The sequence below is a fragment of the Budorcas taxicolor genome, chromosome X, assembly GCF_023091745.1.
Source record: "Budorcas taxicolor isolate Tak-1 chromosome X, Takin1.1, whole genome shotgun sequence".
Taxonomy (NCBI): Eukaryota; Metazoa; Chordata; class Mammalia; order Artiodactyla; family Bovidae; genus Budorcas; species Budorcas taxicolor.
Genome location: NC_068935.1, coordinates 92,196,706 through 92,218,692, shown reverse-complemented (window position 1 = coordinate 92,218,692; position 21,987 = coordinate 92,196,706). Strand labels below are relative to the sequence as shown.

The 21,987-nt window shown below is 38.6% G+C and overlaps 1 protein-coding gene and 1 non-coding gene across 2 annotated transcripts in view; both read left to right on the top strand.

Annotated features, from left to right (window-relative positions):
- WNK3 (WNK lysine deficient protein kinase 3) overlaps window positions 1–21,987 on the top strand; it is a 171,267-nt gene that overhangs the window by 61,278 nt on the left and 88,002 nt on the right. The gene's annotated exons all lie outside the window — the stretch shown is intronic.
- Window positions 4,013–4,085, top strand: TRNAC-GCA (transfer RNA cysteine (anticodon GCA)). Its single transcript has one exon. It is a non-coding gene; the product is annotated as a tRNA-Cys (tRNA).

The window sequence follows — 21,987 nt, the reverse complement described above, 5'->3', positions numbered from 1 at the left end:
AGCCCTCTTATTTGCCCCAGCCCAAGGGCAGCCTGTTTATACAGTGGAACCTCTGGTTTGGTCTCCTTTTCCAGACCAACCAGAATGTATAATCCAAGCAGCTTACCCTGTGAAATCTATAGAACAGCCTGCTTACCAGGCATTTGAGTATGTCCCTTATTCAGGACACACTGCTTACACCATCTAGACAACTTAACAGACAACCTTCATCACCCAGCGAGTATACAAAGTAAATTCTTCTGATGGCAAGCAAATACATATTACAAACTGCAGATCAGGACTTTTACTCAGTACCACCTTATGTAATACAGACTTCTGAGCAACAAGCTTATTTAACACAACCCCAAGATTCTTCAACATTGGAGCAAAAGACATAAGTCATATTTAACATTAACCTTAGATACACAAACACATTCTATAGAGCCTTTATTTAATGTGTAGAATTTAGCCTACCCAACAAACAGGTGTCAGTTTTGGGCACCAGCAGCTAAAAGCCCATTCAATTAGCATTACATCTCAGAGGGCTGTGGAAGGACAGCTTCAACACCTGGCACAAATGTCCTTCATATCTTCAAAGACCCAGATCTACCCCCCACACTTCTCTGCACAGCATTTCCAATCATATTAACAAGAAGCCAGGCTTCTCACTCAGCTTACTTTCATCATCAGCAGATGACTCATTTGTCTCATAGGCAAGCACTGAAAAGCCATTGTGTACTCAAGAAGGTCCCCTAAATCAACAGCAGTCCTTATATCCAACATGCTGCTTTCCAACAGCAGGTACCTCATTCACATGCACCTAACCAGATTCAGCCACTACCAGGTATTCCAAAAGCCATTACAGATGTGGCCCTGATTATATATCCTTTGCAAGAATAGTTGCAACCAGTGGCACTGAAGCACCAGCATGTAATACAGCCTTTTGAATAGCCTCGAGTGCTTCTGGCATTAGACAGGAATTAAACGTTTCCCCTGCAAAGAAACCTAGCACAGCACCAGCCAGCATGCATTCAGCAGTAGTCTGCTGTCCAGCCACAGTGGCAGTCATCTTCTAGCTTAGCATTTGGTTCTGGGTCATCAGAAACACAATTACAACACCAGACTCTCATCCAGTTCTGGGATAGACCTTACAAATTGGCCATCTTCTTCTGTTCATTTGTCGCCACTTAGTATTCCAGTACAGGCTTCTACTGCCTCTCAGAGCATTTCTCTGTTACGAACAGAGCAGTATTTGCAAGGCCAAGAAATTTCAAAGGTAAATTCTTCTGGGGGAAAAATATGGATGATTGTGCATTTTCTGTAATGTTCAAGGATCCAGGATATAGTGAGCTATAGTAAAAATGGCATTGGGACTGGAAGTCACAGTCCCTGTTCCTGGCTTTTTCCCTTAATCAGTAGGTAGCTTTGATTCAAGTCTTTTTGGCATTTCTTCATGAAAGAAGTGAAGGGATTAGACCAGATGATGTTAACAAAAAATATTTGAGCACCTACTTGGAATATATCAGCAAATAAAAGACAAAAATTCTTTCTGTCATTGAGTTTTGTTGCCTAATGCAGGGAGACTGTCAATAACCACAATAAAAAGTAAATTATATAATACAGTACAGGGTTGTTATTCAGTCACTCAGTCGTGTCTGACTCTTTGCAACCCCATGGACTGCAGCACACCAGGCTTCCCTGTCCTTCACTCTCTCCTGGAGTGTGCTCAGTGGAGCAGGGTAAGGAGGAAAGTGGGTTGCAATTTTAAATACGGTGATGATCTGGGTAGGCCTCATTGAGAAGGTTGACAAATTGAGCACACACTTGAAAGAGGTGAGGGAGTCCTTGGTGCACATTTCAGGCAGAGGGACTTTGAGAGAGAAGTGGGTTTGACATGTTTGAAGAACAGCAAGTCCTAATATGTTTCAAACCTATGGCTGTCTTACTGTTCTACATTTATTATAAACCATTTGATTTTATGGGATGATAATAATGAGAACTATTGAGTGATTCTTAGGTGCCAGATACTGTTCTAATGGCTTTATGTATACTATCCTCAAAACAACCCTATGAATAGTAGCTTTCATTAAGGGTAATTGAGGTTCAGAGAGGTTAAATAACTTTCTGAGTATCATATGAGAGGGCCAGGATTTCAACCCAGACCACCTAGCTGCAGAGGCTGTGCCCTTAAATTATTATATTATCCATCGTCTTTAATAGATAATTCACTTTATTTTTTCTCTTCTGTTCTGATTCAGGTATTTCTAAAGACTGAATTTATTGAGTTTAGCTAATAAAATGCTTTGAGGTCCTTAAGTAATAGATGTGCTATAATATAAGAGTTTTTTTTTTCTTTTTACTGGTGATATTACTGTTTTAAACAGCTATGATCTTAAGTATTGTGTATTTTATGAAATTTCTTCTTCATCGGGGCATAAATTATAATGAATTCTAATGTGTGCATGTTGACTTCTATCAGGAATGATCAAGGATTAATAAAGATCTTTGGAGTGGAAGTTTCTTCAAATCATGCTATTCTAGGACATTTCTTTAGAATAAATTTTTTCACAAGGTATTTTAGATTGGAATGTTCATTTCTGTGGGCATGTGTTGTATACATTCCTTACCTAATTAAAAATTAGAAAAGACCCTGATGCTGGGAAAGATTGAAGGCAGGAGTAGAAGGGGGCAACAGAGGACGAGACGGTTGGATGGAATTACCGACTCAATAGACATGAGTTTGAGCAAGCTCCAGGAGATGGTGAAGGACAGGGAAGCCTGGCATGCTGCAGCTCATGGAGTTGCAAAGAGTTGGACATGACTGAGTGACTGAACAACAAATTAAAAATCTCCCCCCAGCATTTTATTAAGAAGAATTTCAAAGATACAGAAAAGTTGAAGAAAAAGTGAATGTACATATATCTACCAGCCAGATTATACAGTTAACTTTTGTTGTATTTGGTCTATCTCTTATCAACTACTTTATCCACTTATCAGTAAATTCAAAATTAAAGTTGCTGACATTAGTATATTTCATCTATAAACACTTCAGCATGCATATCATTGACTAGAATTCAGTATTTATTTATATTTTTTTAGTTTAAATTTATGTGCAGTAAAATGCAGAGATCATAATTCTTTGAGTTTTGATAAATGCTTACACCTCTGTAACCCAAACCATTATCAGAGTACAAAAAGATGTTGGCAAACATTTTCTGTAAAGTTTAGATAGTAACTATTTTAAGCTTTGTGGTCTATGTAGTCTCCATTGCATTTACTCAACTCTGCTATTGCATGTGTGAAAGCAGCCATAAACAATATGTAAAATATTTGGCATGACTATGTTCCAGTACAACTTTATTCACAAAAATGGTTGGTGTACCAGGTTTGGCTTGCAGGCTATAGCTTGCCCATATGATAAAGAATATTGCCATTACTGCAGAAATTTCCTTCATGCCCCTTCCCAGTCAGTGTCCAACCACACACCTCCCACCAGTTGACCACTGTTGATTTTTTTTTACCATAAATTAATTTACCCTGCTCTAGACCTTCATAGAAATGGAATCACACAGTATGTACTCTTGTGTAGGATTTCTCTCATTCAGCATGTTTTAAAGGTTGATCCATGTTGTGTGTATTAGTAGTTTTTTTGGGGGAGAGCTATTTTAATGGGATGAAAAACAAAACTCTACAGGACATCAAAATATGAGGGATACAGCTACAGATGTATTAAGAGGAAAATGCATATCTTTAAAATTAGTATTAGGACTTCTAATCGATAACTTACTTTTCTAAATTATCATATTAGAAAAAAGTACATATACATACATTACAATGTTATATGGAAAATAATTGGTGGTCTTTTAAATTTGACAATACATAATTTGCTGACATTGTAAATGTGGTTTCAGTATCCATGAGATAAATAATGAATAAAAGATAAGGTATATAACTCAGTTTTTTTGTTTTATTGTTATTTATTTACTTTTAATTTACCTTTGGAATTACATACACTTCCCATACATAATGGGCTTCCCTGGTGGCTCAGATGGTAAAAGCGTCTGCCTGCAATGCAGGAGACCCGGGTTCGATTCCTGGGTTGGGAAGATCCCCTGGAGAAGGAAATGGCAATCCACTCCAGTACTCTTGCCTGGAAAATCCCATGGATGGAGGAGCCTGATAGGCTACAGTCCATGGGGTTGCAAAGAGTCGGACATGACTGAGCGACTTCACTTTCACTATTATGAATAAAGCTGTAATGAACATTCTTGTATAAGTCTTTCTGTTAATACATGTATTCATTTCTCCTGAATAATACCCAGTTGTAGAATTTGCTGGGTCATAGGATAGGTGTTTAACTTTTTAAGAATTCTCAGTTTTCCAAATTGGCTGCTAACACCAGCAATATATGAGAGATTCACACCCTTGCCAACATTAATTTTAGTTATTCTGGTGAGTATATGTGTGTGTGTGCTTAGTTGCTCAGTCATGTCCAATTCTTTGTGACTCCATGGAGTGTAGCCTGCCAGGCACCTCTGTCCATGGATTTTTCAGGCAAGAAATATTGGAGTGAGTTGCCATTTCCTACTCCAGGGCATCTTCCTGACCCAGAGATCAAACCTGTGTCTCTTGTGTCTCCTGCATTTTCTGCATTTGCAGGAAGATTCTTTACCACTGCGCCACCTGGGAAGCCCCCTGGTGAATGTGTAGTAGTATCTTATTGTGGTTTTAATTTGTGCTTCCCTGATGACTGATATTAAGCACCTTTTTGTGTACTTAGTGGCCTTCATCTGTCTTTATATGGGCTTATATCTATATAAATGCATCATAAATTGAAATAGAAAGTGCTGTTAATACACTTAACTTACTGAACATCATAGCTTAACCTAGCCTACCTTACATGTGTTCAGATCATTTACACTAGCCTACGGTTGGGTAAAATCATCTAACACAAAGCCTATTTTATAATAAAATCTTGAATATTTCTTGCAGCTTACTGAGCACTGTACTGAAAGTGAAAAACAGAATAGTTGTAAGTGTATTGATTGTTTATTCTCATGATCACATGGCTGACTCAGGAGCTGTGGCTCACTGCCACTACCCAGCATCACAGGAAAGTATTATACTACATAGTTAGTCTAGGAGAAGTCAATATTCAAAAATAAAAGTACAGTTTCTACTAAATGTGTATTGCTTTCACACCATTATATGGTTAGAAAAAATGTTGTGTCAAAGACCTTCTGTATTCTTTCCCTATTGAATAGACTTGGCACTCTTTTGTTTTAAGACATAGCACTCTTGATGAAAATCAGTTGAATATATAAGCATGAGTCCTCCAATTTTGTTTTACTTTTTCAAAACTATTTTGGCACTTCTGTGTCGCTTGCACCTCCATATGATTTTAAAATCAAGTTTGCAAAAAGAAAAAGAATCTCCTCCCAATATACAGGTTTTAATAGAGATTGATTTAGTTCTCAATAGTATTGTTTCCTAATAATAATCTTCCAGTCCATGAACATGGGATATCTTTTCATTAAATTATGTGTTCTTTAATTTCTTTCAGCAACATTGTATAGTTTTCAGTGTACAAGTCTTACACCCTTATTATTTTTTATGTTATTGTAAGTGAAATTGGTTTCTTAATTTCCTTTTTGGATTGCTCATTGGTGATATATAGATATAACTGATTTTTGAATGCTGTTCTGGTATTTTGTAACTTACTAAATTAGTTTATTAGCTCTAATAGGTTTTGTTTTTGTTTTTTGGTGGATTCATCATTTGACTTTATGTAAGATATTATCTTTTTTTTCCAATTTAGATGCCTTTTATTTCTTTTTCTTCCTAATTGCTTGTTCTAGAACTTCCAGTACCATGTTGAATAGAAGCGATGAGAAGGGATGTCCTTGTGTTGTTCCTGATCTTAGTGAGAAAGCTTTCAATGTTTCTTCATTAAGTATGATGATCTTTTAATCAGTGTTATAGCCCTATAACTTCATGCTTAGTAATTCTTTCCTCTGAATTCTACATTTTCTGATATTACATACCCACTCCTGCTTTCTTTTGACTAATGTTAGCATGATATATCTTTTGCCATCCTTCAGTTTTCAACCTGTTTATCTTATGTTTGAAGTGAGTTTCTTGCAAAAAGCACATTAGTAGTTGTTGAGTTGCTAAGTCATGTCCAACTTTTGTGACCCCATGGACTGCAGCATGATGCCAAGCTCCTCTGTCCTCTATCATCTCTCAGAGTTTATTCAAATTCATGTCCATTGAGTCAGTGATGCTATCTAACCATCTCATCCTCTGCCACCCACTTCTCCTCCTGCCCTCAATCTTTCCCAGCATGAGAGTCTTTTCTGATGAGTCAGCTCTTTGCATCAGGTGGCCAAAGTATTGGCGCTTCAGCTTAAACATCAGTCCTTTCAATGAATATTGAGGGTTGATTTCCTTTAGGATTGACTGGTTTGGTTTCTTTGGTGTTCAAGGGACTCTCAAGAATCTTCTCCAGCACAATTTGAAAGCATCAGTTCTTTGGCGCTCAGCCTTCTTTATGGTCCATCTCTCACAACCTTACATGACTACTGGAAAAACTGTAGCTTTGACTTATGCATACCTTTGTGAACAAAGTAAGTGATGTGTCTGCTTTTTATATGCTGTCTAGGTTTGCCAGAGCTTTCCTTCCAAGGAGCAAGAATCTTTTAATTTCATCGCTGCAGTCCCTGTCTGCAGTGATTTTGGATCCTAAGAAACTAAAATCTGGTACTGCTTCCACTTTTTCCCCTTCTATTTGCCATGAAGTGATGGGACTGGATGCCATGATCTTAGATATGTGAATGTTGATTTTCAAACCAGCTTTTTCACTCTCCCATATCACCTTTATGAAGAGGCTCTTTAGTTCCTCTTCACTTTGTACCATTGGAGTGGTATCATCTGCATATCTGAACCACGCTGTTATTCCATGTCCAGTTCTAACTGTTGCTTCTTGACCTGCATATAGATTTCTCAGGAGGCACGTAAGGTGGTCTGGTATTCCTGTCTCCTTAAGAATTTTCCACAGATTATTGTGATCCACACAGTCAAAGGCTTTGGTGTACTCAATAAACCAGAAGTAGATGTTCTTCTGAAATTCCCTGCTTTCTACATTATCCAGCATATGGTGGCAACCTGATCTCTGGTTCCTCTGCCTTTTCTAAATGCAGCTTGAACATCTGGAGGTTCTCAATTCATGTGCTGTTGAAGTCTAGCTCTAAGGATTTTGAGCATAATCTCGCTAGCATGTGAAATAAGCACAATTGTATGGCACTTTGAACATTCTTTGGAATTGCCCTTCTTTGGGATTGAACTGAAAATTGACCTTTTTGAGTCCTGTGGCCACTGCTGAGTTTTCCAAATTTGCTGGCATATTGAGTGCAACACTTTCATAGCATCATCTTTTAGGATTTTAAATAGCTCAGCTGAAATTCTATCACCTCCACTAGCTTTATTGGTAGTAATGCTTCCTGAGGCACACTTGACTTCACATTCAGGGATGTCCGGCTCTAGGTGAGTGACCACACCATTGTGGTTTGGCTTTTTTTTTAAAATTAATTTATTTGTTAATTGGAGGCTAATTACTTTACAATATTGTAGTGGTTTTCACTATACATTGACATGAATCAGCCATGGGTATACATGTGTTCTCCATCCTGAACACCCCTCCCACCTCCCTCCCCATCCAATCCCTCTGGGTCATCCCAGTGCACCAGCCCTGAGCACCCTTTTCATGCATCGAACCTGGACTGGCAATCTGTTTCACATATGTTAATATCCATGTTTCAATGCTATTCTCTCAGATCATCCCACCCTCACCTTCTCCCACAGAGTCCAAAAGACTGTTCTATACATCTGTGTCTGTTTTGCTATCTCGCATACAGGATTATCGTTACCATCTTTCTAAATTCCATATATATGCGTTGCTGCTGATGCTGCTGCAAAGTCGCTTCAGTCGTGTCTGAGTCTATGCGACCCCATAGACGGCAGCCCACCAGGCTCCCCCGTCCCTGGGATTCTCCAGGCAAGAACACTGGAGTGGGTTGCCATTTCCTTCTCCAATGCATGAAGGTGAAAAGAGAAAGTGAAGTCGCTCAGTCATGTCTGACTCTTAGCGACCCCATGGACTGCAGCCTACCAGGCTCCTCCACCCATGGGATTTTCCAGGCAAGAGTACTGGAGTGGGGTGCCATTGCGTTCTCCGATATAGGCATTAGTATACTATATTGGTGTTTTTCTTTCTGGCTTACGTCATTCTGTATAATAGGCTCCAGTTTCATCCACCTCATTAGAACTGATTCAAATGTATTCTTTTTAATGGCTGGGTAATATTCCATTGTGTATATGTACCACAGCTTTCTTATCCATTCATCTGCTGATGGTCATCTAGGTTGCTTCCATGTCCTGGCTATTATAAACAGTGCTGTGATGAACACTGGGGTACACGTGTGGCTTTCAATTCTAGTTTCCTCGGTGTGTATGCCCAGCAGTGGGATTGCTGGGTCATAAAACAGTTCTATTTCCAGTTTTTAAAGGAATCTCCACACTGTTCTCCATAGTGGCTGTACTAGTTTACATTCTCACCAACAGTGTAAGAGGGTTCTCTTTTCTCCATACACTCTCCAGCATTTATTGTTTGTAGATTTTTGGATAGCAGCCATTCTGACTTGCGTGAGGTGGTACCTCCTTGTGGCTTTGATTTGCATTTCTCTGAGAATGAGTGATGTTGACCATCTTTTCATGTGTTTGTTAGCCATTTGTATGTCTTCTTTGGAGAAATGTCTGTTTAGTTCTTTGGTCCATTTTTTGATTGGGTCATTTGTTTTTCTGGAATTGAGCTGCAGGAGTTGCTTGTATATTTTTGAGATTAATTCTTTGTCAGTTGCTTCATTTGCTATTATTTTCTCCCATTCTGAAAGCTGTCTTTTCATTTTTCTTATAGTTTCCTTCATTGTGCAAAAGCTTTTTAAGTTTAATTAGGTCCCATTTATTTATTTTTACTTTTATTTCCATTACTCTGGGAGGTGGGTCATGGTGGATCCTGCTGTGATTTGTGTTGGAGTGTGTTTTGCCTATGTATTCCTCTAGGAGTTTTACAGTTTCTGGTCTTACATTTAGATCTTTAATCCATTTTGAGTTTATTTCTGTGTACGATGTTAGAAAGTGTTCTAGTTTCATTCTTTTACAAGTGGTTGACCAGTTTTCCCACCACCACTTGTTAAAGAGATTGTCTTTTTTCCATTGTATATTCTTGCCCTCTTTGTCAAAGATCCTTATTTTTGATAAGGTGTGTCTGTGGTGTGTGGATTTATCTCTGGGCTTTCTGTTTTGTTTCATTGACCTATATTTCTGTCTTTGTGCCAGTAGCATACTGTCGTGATGATTGTAGCTTTGTAGTATAGTGAAGTCAGGTAGGTTGATACCTCCAGTTCCATTCTTTCTCAAGATTGCTTTGGCTATTTGAGGTTTTTTGTATTTCCATACAAATTATGAAATTATTTGTTCTCATTCTGTGAAAACTACTGTTGGTAGCTTGATAAGGATTGCATTGAATCTATAGATTGATTTGAGTATTATACTCATTTTCACTATATTGATTCTTCCAATCAATGAACATGGTATATTTCTCCATCTATTTGTGTCCTCTTTAATTTTTTTCCCCAGTGTTTTATAGTTTTCTATATACAGGTCTTTTGTTTCTTTAGGTAAATTTATTCCTAAGTAGTTTATTCTTTTCGTCACAATGGTGAATGGAATTGTTTCCTTAATTTCTCTTTCTGTTTTCTCATTGTTAGTGTATAGCAATGCAAGGGATTTCTGTGTACTAACTTTATATACTGCAACTTTACTATATTCATTGATTCAGTTCAGTTCAGTCGCTAAGTCATGTCTGACTCTGCAACCCCATGAATTGCAGCACGCCAGGCCTCCCTGTCCATCACCAACTCCCGGAGTTCAATCAGACTCACGTCCATCGAGTCAGTGATGCCATCCAGCCATCTCATCCTCTGTTGTCCCCTTTTCCTCCTGCCCCAAATTCCTCCCAGCATCAGAGTCTTTTCCAACGAGTCAAATCTTCACATGAGGTGGCCAAAGTACTGGAGATTCAGCTTTAGCATCATTCCTTCCAAAGAAATCCCCTGGTTGATCTCCTTCAGAATGGACTGGTTGGATCTCCTTGCAGTCCAAGGGACTCTCAAGAGTCTTCTCCAACACCACAGTTGAAAAGCATCAATTCTTCAGCACTCAGCCTTCTTCACAGTCCAACTCTCACATCCATACATGACCACAGGAAAAACCATAGCCTTGACTAGATGGACTTTAGTCAGCAAAGTAATGTCTGCTTTTGAATTTGCTATCTAGGTTGGTCATAACTTTTCTTCCAAGGAGTAAGTGTCTTTTAATTTCATGGCTGCAGTCACCATCTGCAGTGATTTTGGAGCCCTTAAAAATAAAGTCTGACACTGTTTCCACTGTTTCTCCATCTATTTCCCATGAAGTGATGGGACCGGATGCCATGATCTTCGTTTTCTGAATGTTGAGCTTTAGGCCAACTTTTTCACTCTCCTCTTTCACTTTCATCAAGAGGCTTTTTAGTTCCTCTTCACTTCTGCCATAAGGGTGGTGTCATCTGCATATCTGAGGTTATTGATATTTCTCCCGGCAATTTTTATTCCAGCTTGTGTTTCTTCCAGTCCAGCGTTAAGCTCTAGCAATTCTATAGTTGTGTCTTTAGGGCTTTCTATGTAGAGGATCATGTCATCTGCAAACAGAGTTTTACTTCTTCTTTCCAATCTCAGTTTAGTTCAGTTCAGTCACTCAGTCGTGTCCGACTCTTTGCGACCCCATGAATTGCAGCACGCCAGGCCTCCCTGTCCATCACCATTTCCCGGAGTTCACTCAGACTCATGTCCATCGAGTCCGTAATGCCATCCAGCCATCTCATCCTTGGTCGTCCCCTCCTCCTCCTGCCCCCAATCCCTCCCAGCCGTTTATTCCTTTTTCTTCTCTGATTGCTGTGGCTAAAACTTCCAAAAATATGTTGAATAGTGGTGGTGAGAGTGGGCACCGTTGTCTTGTTCCTGACTTTAAGGGAAATGCTTTCAATTTTTCACCATTGAGGGTAATGTTTTCTGTGGGTTTATCATATATGGCTTTTATTATATTGAGGTATGTTCCTTTTATGACTGCTTTCTGGAGGGCATGGTTTGGCTTTTTATCCACTCTGCCAATGTCTGCCTTTTAATTGGCATATTTAGACTGTTTACATTTAAAATAATTATTGGTATCTTAGGACTTAATCTATCACTTAATTTATTTTAAAGTTTTACATACTTTTTAAAAATTTTATTTATTTTTTATTGAAGGATAATTGCTTTATAGAATTTTGCTGTTTTCTGTCAAACCTCAACATGAATCAACCATCGGTATGCATATATCCTCTCCCTTTTGAAACTCCCTCCCATCTCCCTCCCCATTCCACCCCTCTAGGTTGATACATAGCCCCTGCTTGAGTTTCCTGATTCATACAGCAAATTCCCTTTGGCTATCTATTTTACATATGGTAATGTAAGTTGCCATGTTACTCTTTCCATACATCTCACCCTCTTCTCCCCTCTCCCCATGTCCATAAGTCTGTTCTCTGTCATTTTAGTATTTGCTTTTCCCCCATGTTTTTCTTTCCTCTATTTCTCTTGTTTTGCTTTCCTGTGGATTACTTGTAAATTTTTTCAAACTCTTTCTTGTTTTATTTACACTGTTTTGAGTATATTGGGATATAATTTACTTAGTGATTGCTCTTTCTATTTTTTAAAATGTATATATTTTATTGAAGTATAGTTAACCTACAATGTTTCAGGTGCACAACTAGGTGATTCAGTTATACAAATAGACACATATTAGTTTTGAAATTATTTTCCATCATAGGTTATTACAAGATATTGACTATAGTTCCCTGTGCTATACAGTAAACTTTTGTTGCTTGTTGCATATCTATTTTTAAATTAGACATCTAGCCTTCTATTCATATTAAGTCAAACAAGTAGAAGCAAAACATAATTTTTTTTGTTAGGCAAAAATCCATGTTTTCTATATATGTATACAAAAGCTTTGTTATGACACTTGATAAATCCTTGAGAAAGAACATCAAAAAATAGGAGAGATAGAGAAATTTTAGAACATAAACTAAATGAAATAGGAGCTCTGAATATAAAATAGAAAAAGTGAAACAAACTAGATAAAAGTAAAAGATCATCATGTAGTCCAGTTGTTTTTAAACATGACTGTTTATTAGAAACATATCTGGAGCTCTGATGTACAAAAGCAATACGTGAGCATTTGTATTTTTCATAAAATTTCAAGATATTTCTGATATGCATCTGGATTTTTTTTTTAATTTTAAAATCTTTAATTCTTACATGTGTTCCCAAACATGAACCCCCCTCCCACCTCCCTCCCCATAACATCTCTGTATGCATCTGGATTTTAAAAAGTCATTACCGGGTTTTCTATTAGATCCCAGTTTTGGTGATATAGAGTTCTAATATTTTTCTGTTGACCAATCATGATACAATGGTATTAAGTGAGTAGTAGTTACATAATCAGAATAGTAAAAAATATTTATCGGTTCTTACAATCAATAGCCAGACTAAAAATAAAAGATAATTACAATTGCAAGCCATAATGGGAACATGATTAAGTTAATGAGATAAAATAATTACATACAATTTGGGATGTCAAGCAGAATGATGAGGTAAGTGAAAGTGCATACATGCACATGTTTTCACCCATCCAACCAGTCTATGTCTTTTGGTTTGCACATTTAATCTATTTACATTTAAGATAATAATCGATATATATGATCCTATAACCATTTTCTTAATTATTTTGGGTTTATTTTCTGTAGGTCTTTTCTGTCTCTTGTTTTCTACATAGAGAAGTTCCTTTAGCATTTGTTGTAAAGCTGGTTTGATGGTGCTGAATTCTCTTAACTTTTCCTTCTCTGAAAAGCTTTTGATTTCTCCATCAAATCTGAAGGAGAGTCTTACTGGGTAGAGTATTCTTGATTGTAGGTTCTTCCCTGTCATCACTTTAAATATATCATGCCATTCCCTTCTGGCTTGTAGAGTTTCTGTTGAGAAATCAGTGGATAGCCTGATGGGAATTCCCTTGTATGTTATTTGTCATTTTTCCCTTGTTGCTTTTAATATTTTATTTCTGTCTTTAATTTTTTTCAGTATGATTACGATGTGTCTTGGTGTGTTCCTCCTTGGGTTTATCCTGCCTAGGACTCTCTGTACTTCCTGGACTTGGTTGACTATTTTCTTTCCCATGTTAGGGAAGTTTTCAGCTATTATCTCTTCAAATATTTTCTCAGGTCCTTTCTCTCTCTCTTCTCCTTCTGGGACCCCTATAATGTGAATGTTGGTGTTTAATGTCCCAGAGGTCTCTTAGGGTATCTTCATTTCTTTTCATTCTTTTTTCTAAATTCTTTTCTATGGCAGTGATTTCTACCATTCTGTACTCCAGGTCATTTATCCATTCTTCTACCTAGGTTATTCTGCTTTCGATTCCTTCCAATGTATTAGTCATCTCTGTTTGTCTATTCTTTAGTTCTTTTAGGTTTTTGGTAAACATTTCTTGCATCTTCTCAATCTTTGCTTCCATTCTATTCCCAAGATCCTGGATCATCTTCACTATCATTACTTTGAATTCTTTTTCTGGAAGGATGCCTATCTCCATTTAGTGGTTTTTCTGGGATTTTATCTTGTCCCTTCATCTAGGACACACCTTTCTCCTTATTCATCCTGATTCAGTTCAGTCAGTTGAGTCACTCAGTTGTGTACGACTCTGTGACCCCATGAATTGCAGCACACCAGGCCTCCCTGTCCAACACCAACTCCCACAGTTTACTCAAAACTCATGTCCATCGAGTCGGTGATGCCATCTAGCCATCTCATCCTCTGTCGTCCCCTTCTTCTCCTGCCCCCAATCCCTCCCGCCATCAGGGTCTTTTCCAATGAGTCAACTCTTTGCATGAGGTGGCCAAAGTATTGGAGTTTCAGCTTTAGCATCAGTCCTTCCAATGAACACCCAGGACTGATCTCCTTTAGGATAGACTGGTTGGATCTCCTTGCAGTCCAAGGGACTCTCAAGAGTCTTCTCCAACACCACAGTTCAAAAGCATCAATTCTTCGCTGCTCAGCCTTCTTCACAGTCCAACCCTCAGATCCATACATGACCACTGGAAAAACCATAGCCTTGACTAGATGGACCTTTGTTGGCAAAGTAATATCTCTGCTTTTTACTATGCTATCTAGGTTGGTTATAAATTTCCTTACAAGGAGTAAGCGTCTTTTAATTTCATGGCTGCAATCACCATCTGCAGTGATTTTGGAGCCCCCCAAAATAAAGTCTGACACTGTTTCCACTGTTTCCCCATCTATTTCCCATGAAGTGATGGGACCAGATGCTATTGTCTTCGTTTTCTGAATGTTGAGCTTTAAGCCAACTTTTTCATTCTCTTCTTTCACTTTCATCAAGAGGCTTTTTAGTTCCTCTTCACTTTTTGCCATAAGGGTGGTGTCATCTGCATATCTGAGGTTATTGATATTTCTCCCGGCAATCTTGATTCCAGCTTGTGCTTCCTCCAGCTCAGCGTTTCTCATGATGTACTCTGCATATATGTTAAATAATCAGGGTGACAGTATACAGCTTTGACGTACTCCTTTTCCTATTTGGAACTAGTCTTTTGTTCCATGTCCAGTTCTAACTGTTGCTTCCTGATCTGTATACAGATTTCTCAAGAGGCAGGTGAGGTGGTCTGGTATTCCCATCTCTTTCAGAATTTTCCACAGTTTCTTGTGATCCACACAGTCAAAGGCTTTGACATAGTCAATAAAGCAGAAATAGATGTTTTTCTGGAACTCTCTTGCTTTTTCTATGATCCGTGGATGTTGGCGATTTGATCTCTGATTCCTCTTCCTTTTCTAAAACCAGCTTGAATATCTTGAAGTTCACGGTGAAGCCTGGCTTGGAGAATTTTGAGCATTACTTTAGTAGCGTGTGAGATGAGTGCCATTGTGCGGTAGTTTGAGCATTCTTTGGCATTGCCTTTCTTTGGGATTGGAATGAAAACTGACCTTTTCCAGTTCTGTGGCCACTGCTGAGTTTTCCAAATTTGCTGGCATATTGAATGCAGCACTTTCACAGCATCATCTTTCAGGATTTGAGATAGCTCCACTGGAATTCCTTCACCTCCACTAGTTCTGTTCGTAGTGATGCTTTCTAAGGCCCACTTGACTTCACATTCCAGGATGTCTGGCTCTAGGTGAGTGATCACATCATCATGTGTCATGAAGCTCTTTTTTGTACAGTTCTTCTGTGTATTCTTGCCACCTCTTCTTAATATCTTCTGCTTCTGTTAGGTCCATACCATATCTGTCCTTTATCGAGCCCATCTTTGCATGAAATGTTCCCTTGGTACCTCTAATTTTCTTGAAGAGATCTCTAGTCTTTCCCATTCTGTTGTTTTCCTCTATTTCTTTGCATTGATCGCTGAGCAAGGCTTTCTTATCTCTCCTTGCTATTCTTTGGAACTCTGCATTCAGATGCTTATATCTTTCCTTTTCTCCTTTGCTTTTCACTTCTCTTTTCCCAGCTATTTTTAAGGCCTCCTCTAACAGCTTTTTTGCTTTTTTGCATTTCTTTTCCATGGGGATGGTCTTGATCCCTGTCTCCTGTACAGTGTCAGGAACCTCCGTCCTTAGTTCATCATACTCTCTCTCTATCAGATCTAGTCCCTTAAATCTATTTCTCACTTCTACTGTATAATCATAAGGGATTTGATTTAGGTCATATCTGAATGGTCTAGTGGTTTTCCCCACTTTCTTCAGTTTAAGTCTGAATCTGGAAATACGGAGTTCATGATCTGAGCCACGGTCAGCTCCCGGTCTTGTTTTTGCTGACTGTATAGAGCTTCTCCATCTGATTAGCTTTATGTAATGTGGTTTTTGTTCTAGCTGCTGTGGCATTGTGCTTCTTCTTACTTCTTCTGTCTCCCTTCTGATGGATAAGGCTGAGAGGCTTGTGTAAGCTTCTTGATGGGAGGAACTGGGGAAAAATGAGTCTTTCCCTGGTGGGCAGGACCTTGCTCAGTAAAGCTTTAGTCCAATTATCTGCAGGTGGGTGGGGTTGCACTCCCTCCCTGGTAGTTTGGCCTGAGGCAACCAGCCTTGGGGTCTACAGGCTCCATGGTAGGGTTAATGGGGAACTCCAAGAGGGTTTATGCCAAGGGGGCCTTCCAGTGTCCCCATCCCTATGGTGAGCCCCTAGTGATCCATGCCTTGACAGAGGCCCTCTGACTGTAGCAGGTAGTTTTGGTTCAGCTTCCTGTGGGGTCACTGCTTCTCTCCTCTGGTTCTTGGTGAGCACAATGTTTTTTGTGTGCCCTCCAAAGACTAGAGGCTCTGTTTCTTTCAGTCCTCTGGAAGGCCTGTAATCAAATCCTGCTGGCCCTCAAGGCCAGATTCCCTGTAGTTTCCCAGTCCCGTTGTCAGATCCCTAGGCTGGGAAATCTGAAGTGAGGTTCAGAACCTTCACAGGAGGGTTTGAACGTCTTTGATATTAATGTTCTCCAGTCTGTGGGTCACCCACCTGGAGGATATGGAATTTGATTTTATCGTGATTGTGCCCTTCCTGCCATCTTGCTATCTTTTTTCGGTTGGTTCCAGTGTCCTCCTGTCAATGGTTGTTCAACAGCTAGTTGCAATTTTGATGTTCTCACAGGAGATAAATGCACATCCTTATACTCCACTGTTTTGATCCTGAAGCCTCTCTTTGTATATAACTTATCTCTCTCTACTGGTATGGACATTTTTCTACTTCAAGTATTGAAAGCTCACATCCGTGTAGCTCCTTTTACTCTTCCCACTTTTAAAATATAATTGTCTCAAGTATTTCCTCTACATATATTATATACCATAAAATTTGTATTTCTCTTTGGAGTGCTTCCTTTAGTCATTCTTCAAGGATAGATTTGATAGTGACAAATTCTCCTAGTTTTCTTTTGTCTGAGTCTGTCTTTTTTCTCATTCAATTTCAAATGTATATTTTGCTGGAATAGAATTCCTGAGTCAACAAATCTTTTCTTTCAGCACTGGAAGAACTTTATGCCACTTCCTTCTGGCCCCCTGTGTATTCAGATGAGAAGTTTGCTGTCATTCAAATTGTTGTCCCTCTAGTTGCTATTAACATTTAGTTTTCAGAAGTTTAATTATGATATATCTTGTGATGAATTTCTTTGTGTTTATCCTGTTTGAAGCTCATTCAGCTTCATGAATCTGTTTTATGTCTTTAGCCAAACTGGAGAAAGTTTTCAGCCATTACTTCTTTCAATGTTTTTTTCTGCTCCACATTCTTTCTTGTTTCATTCCAAAAGTCCAATTGTATGAATTTTCAGTCTTTTAAGAATTGTTCCCCAGTTTCACAGGGCATGTTCAATATCTTTCAGTTTCTTTTATCTCTGCTGTTCAAGCTAAGTAAACTCTTATCACTGGTTTTATTTTCTTTCATTTCCAGTCTGCTACTTAGCCTGTCTAGTTAATTTTTTACTTAGGTTATTGTATTTTTCCATTCTATAATTTCTGTATGGTTCCATTTTTTCCTGAGGTTTTCTATTTTTTTCATTGTTTCTAGATAAATTATAATTAATCACTCTGAGACCCTTTTTCTATTAATGGCTGTGCAATCGTTGTCAAATAATTCAAACATCAGATTAATCTTGGTATTGGTAAGTTGACTGTCTTCTCATTTGAGTTGTGATTTTTCTTGCTCTTGGTGTGACAAGTGAATTTTTTTGTACACTGGACATTTTGAATATTTGGAGAAACTAAGACTTGTATTTTAGCAAACATTTGCCCTGTTAAGTTTAGCCTGTACATACTATCCTACTTTTGTGGGCTGTATGTTGTTCCTGATAATTTAGTTTTCTGAGCTCTTGTGGTACTCTTCTGGTCTTCTTGGTCTCTGGCACTGACTGAGCTCTTGCCAGGTCTCTGTTGGTGCTACTTACAGTAATGGAAGTTGCTTCTTGGACTACCAAGTGTTAGATTTGGGGAGTGGAGGATACTGGACCCATAGGACAGAGAGTGTTTTCCCTGGCCTCTTTTCTGGCCGTTTGATGCAGGTACCCTTAACAATTGATTTCTGCCAGTGCCTCTGGAGTATGGAAATACCTACCTGGCCACTGTATACTGCTGAGTAAAATGTCAGGAGTTGTGAAGTCTGAATGGCTCGCTGCCTCTGAGTGGAGGGCTGAGACATAATGCCCTCAGTTGCCTTCTGCTGTTGGGTGAAGGGTCAGGAGACTCATCACATGGATGTTTTTCCGTTGCATGATGAAGCACCAGGAGCTTCTTGGGTCTTGAAGACACCTTCCTCTGTCTCTTCAGTTTTGTGAGAATGTGGGTTTTCTTTTGAGTTTTAGCTGCTGTGGGGGTTGCCCCCAGATGAAAAGCTACAAAAATAGCAAACTCATCCACTATCCTTTCTTTCTTCTAAGTGTTGCCTTCTACCAGTTTCTACCTGCTTCTGGTTGCTCTCTTATGCCTTCAGACAGTTGATTTTTTACATTTGTCCAGCACTTTTTGTTGATATCTCTGTGTGTGGGATTTGGTCTGATGGGACCATTACCAGAAATAGAACCTCCCTCTCATAATTTTTTGTCATTGTAAAATATCACTGTTCACTTTATTGAGATAGCCATCAAATCTGATGACAGGGATGGAGTGAATTTCTGATGTTTGGGTGTTTTTTTTTTTTTTTTTTGCCAAGGCAGCAGGGAGAGGGATCTTCAGCCTGATAAGTAGCAAGCTGTGTTTATATTTTGTATCTTTCTCCTCAATAAAATTGAGATTCTTTGTGGCAGCAATCTGTACCCAGTTTATCTCTGTATTCCTAGCACCCAGCACAGAGTTTGTTACAATAGTTGCTTGTTATATGTTTGTTGAATTAGTCAATAAGAATGACTGTAGATATATCTATTAGCCTACTTTCAATGGGAGAAGATTCTTTGTTGATGTTTATCATTCTTATTGCCTAATCAGGTCTTCCAAATTGATAATGAACTTGTATTTTGGTGGTGGGCAATCTAAGGTCTGTTTTTTGTGTGTTTTCATGTTCTTTACATTTTTCAGCCTCATCACAAGGCATGTGGGCTCTTAGTTCCCCAACCAGGGACTGACTCTACACCTCTTGCATTGAAACGGCAGAGTCTTAACCTCTGGACTGCCAGGGAAGTCCCTATTTTCTATTTTTGTTTTAAAAATTGTGATATTTGAAAAAATAAAGTTGTGATACATTTCACAATATCCATAGATGGTTGTGTCTACTTTGTCTCTTTTTTATTTTATATTTTTCTTTTCTATTTTTTGAATTGAAATATAGTTGATTTACAATATTATAGTAGTTTCAGGTGTACAACATAGTGATTCAGTATTTTTATAGATTATATTCCATTTACCAAAGATTTGTTCTTGTTTCTCCATTTTATTTCCCCATGTAGCAATGAACAAGGGCATATCGGAGATAGAAACTGAATCATGAAATCAGATGTGCCAACTGTAGTTTTGATTGTTTCATCAAATAATATGGAAAACCGCTTATTCTGATTTTTTTAATCTACTTCTGAGGTTAGGATTTCTTATCTCTTGTAGTGTGATGTGTTAGTACTAGTGTATTAGTACTTTTGGCAGTTGAGACTGGTTCCTTTTCAGTTGGGCTTTCCTCACAGCTTAGTTGGTAAAGAATCTGCCTGCAATGCGGGAGACCCTGGTTCAGTTCCTGGGTCGGGAAGATCCCCTGGAGAAGGGATAGGCTACCCACTCCAGTATTCTTGGACTTCCCTTGTGGCTCAGCTGGTAAAGAATCTGCCTGCAATGCGGGAGACCTGGGTTCGATTCCTAGGTTGTCAAGATCCCCTGGAAAAGGGAAAGGCTACACACTTCAGTATTCTGGCCGGGAGAATTCCATGGACTATACAGTCCATGAGGTCGGAAACAGTTGGACACGACTTTCACTTTCACTTTCCTTTTCAGTTGACATTGTGGTCTCATCAAACATCCATTCAGATGGTTTCAATTTTCAGCTCCTTATATGAAAACTCAGCATTTTGTATGCAGTTTTATTCCTACTTATCGCAGTGTTTCAATGTCACTTTGATTCTCAACCACAATACTTGCATTATTTTTTCTTAAAAACCTTTTCCCTATTTACTTTAATTACACAAGTAATGTACCTATATAAATTCCTGGTTTTTAAATTTTTTTACTTTACAATACTGTATTGATTTTGCCATACATTGACATGAATCCACCACAGGTGTACATGAGTTCCCAACCCTGAACCCCCCTCCCACCACCCTCCCCATATCATCTTTCTGGGTCATCCCAGTGCACCAGCCCCAAGCATCCTGTATCCTGTATCGAACCTAGACTAGCGATTTGTTTCTTACATGATAGTATACATGTTTCAATGCCATTCTCCCAAATTATCTCACCCTCTCCCTCTCCCACAGAGTCCAAAAGTCTGTTCTTTACATCTGTGTCTCTTTTGCTGTCTCGCATATAGGGTTATCATTACCATCTTTCTAAATTCCATATATAGCTTACTTCACTCTGTATAATCAGCTCTGGTTTCATCCACCTCATTAGAACTGATTCAAATGTATTCTTTTTAATGGCTGAGTAATACTCCATTGTGTATATGTACCACAGCTTTCTTATCCATTCGTCTGCTGATGGACATCTAGGTTGCTTCCATGTCCTGGCTATTATAAACAGTGCTGCGATGAACATTGGGGTACACGTGTCTCTTTCAATTCTGGTTTCCTTGGTGTGTATGCCCAGCGGTCGGATTGCTGGGTTATAAGGCAGTTCTTTTTCTAGTGTTTAAAGGAATCTCCACACTGTTCTCCATAGTGGCTGTATTAGTTTGCATTCCCACCAACAGTGGAAGAGGGTTCCCTTTTTTCCTCACCCTCTCCAGCATTTTTTGCTTGTAGACTTTTGGATCGCAGCCATTCTGACTGGTGTGAAATGGTACCTCATTGTGGTCTTGATTTGCATTTCTCTGATAATGAGTGATGTTGAGCATCTTTTCATGTGTTTGTTAGCTGTCTGTATGTCTTCTTTGGAGAAATGTCGATTTAGGTCTTTGGCCCATTTTTTGATTGGGTCATTTATTTTTCTGGAATCGAGCTGCATAAGTTGCTTGTATATTTTTGAGATTATTTGTTTGTCAGTTGCTTCATTTGCTATTATTTTCTCCCATTCTGAAGGCTGTCTTTTCACCTTGCTTATAGTTTCCTTTGTTGTACAGAAGCTTTTAATTTTAATTAGGTCCCATTTGTTTATTTTTGCTTTTATTTCCAGTATTCTGGGAGGTGGGTCATAGAGGATCCTGCTGTGATTTATGTCGCAGAGTATTTTGGCTCTGTTTTCCTCTAGGAGTTTTATAGTTTCTCGTCTTATGTTTAGATCTTTAATCCATTTTGAGTTTATTTTTGTGAATGGTGTTAGAAAGTGTTCTAGTTTCATTCTTTTACAAATGGTTGACCAGTTTTCCCAGCACCACTTGTTAAAGAGATTGTCTTTCATCCGTTGTATAGTCTTGCCTCCTTTGTCGAAGATAAGGTGTCCATAGGTGTGTGGATTTATCTCTGGGCTTTCTATTTTGTTCCATTGATCTATATATCTGTCTTTGTGCCAGTACCATACTGTCTTGATGACTGTGGCTTTGTGGTAGAGCCTGAAGTCAGGCAGGTTGATTCCTCCAGTTCCATTCTTCTTTCTCAAGATTGCTTTGGCTATTCGAGGTTTTTTGTATTTCCATACAAATTATGAAATTATTTGTTCTAGCTCTGTGAAAAATACCGCTGGTAGCTTGATAGGGATTGCATTGTTTCTATAGATTGCTTTGGGT